Below are 1,425 nucleotides of genomic sequence, written 5' to 3'. Positions count from 1 at the left end.
TGTTCAACACCCGCCTATGAGTGAGAACATGCAGTGTTTGATTTTCTCTTCTTGTGTCAGTTTGTTGAGAATGATGGTTTCCAGGTTCATCCATATCGCTACAAAGGACACAAACTCATCGTTTTTTATGGCTGCATAGTATTCCATGGTGTATATGTGCCACATTTTCCCTGTCCAGTCTATAAATTGATGGGCATTTGGGTTAGTTCCAAGTCTTTGCTATTGTAAACAGTGCTGCAATTAACATTCGTGTGCATGCGTCCTTATAGTAGAACGATTTATAATCCTTTGGATATATACCCAGTAATGGGATTGCTGGGTCAAGTGGAATTTCTGTTTCTAGGTCCTTGAGGAATTGCCACACTGTCTTCCACAATGGTTGAACAAATTTGTACTCCCACCAACAGTATAAAAGTGTTCCTATTTCTCCACATCCTCTCCAGCATCTGTTGTCTCCAGATTTTTTAATGATCGCCATTCTAACTGGCATGAGATGGTATATCCATGTAGCTTTGATTTGCGTTTCTCTAATGACCAGTGATGATGAGCATTTTTTCATGCTTGTTGGCCTCATGTATGTCTTCTTTTGTAAAGTGTCTGTTCATATCCTTCATCCACTTTTGAATGGGCTTGTTTGTTTTTTTCTTCTAAATCTGTTTTAGTTCTTCGTAGATTCTGGATATCAGCCCTTTGTCAGATAGGTAGACTGCAAAATTTTTTTCCCATTCTGTTGGTTGCCAACTCACTCTAATGACTGTTTCTTCTTCTGTGAAGAAGCTGTGGAGTTTGATTAGGTCCCATTTGTCTATTTTGGCTTTTGTTGCCAATGCTTTTGGTGTTTTGGTCATGAAGTCCTTGCCTACCCCTATGTCCTGAATGGTTTTGCCTAGATTTTCTTCTAGGGTTTTTATGGTGTTAGGTCTTATGTTTAAGTCTTTAATCCATTTGGAGTTAATTTTAGTGTAAGATGTCATGAAGGGGTCCAGTTTCTGCTTTCTGCACACTGCTATCCAGTTTCCCCAACACCATTTATTGAACAGGGAATCCTTTCCCCATTGCTTGTTTTTGTCTGGTTTGTCAAAGATCAGATGGTTGTAGATATGTTGTGTTGCCTCCAAGACCTATGTTCTGTTCCATTGGTCTATATCTCTGTTTTGGTACCAGTACCATGCTGTTTTGATTACTGTAGCCTTGTAGTATATTTGAAGTCTGGTAGTGTGATGCCTCCTGCTTTGTCCTTTTTGCTTAGAATTGACTTGGCTATGGGGACTCTCTTCTAGTTCCATATGAAGTTTAAGTTGGTTTTATCCAGTTCTTTGAAGAAGGTCATTGGTAGCTTGATGGGGATAGCATTGAATCTGTAAATTACTTTGGGCAGTATGGCCATTTTCACGATATTGATTCTTCCTAACCATGAACATGGAA

Source organism: Cebus imitator, unplaced genomic scaffold (genome assembly GCF_001604975.1).
Source record: "Cebus imitator isolate Cc_AM_T3 unplaced genomic scaffold, Cebus_imitator-1.0 Scaffold156, whole genome shotgun sequence".
Classification (NCBI taxonomy): Eukaryota; Metazoa; Chordata; class Mammalia; order Primates; family Cebidae; genus Cebus; species Cebus imitator.
This window is presented reverse-complemented; position numbering follows the sequence as displayed.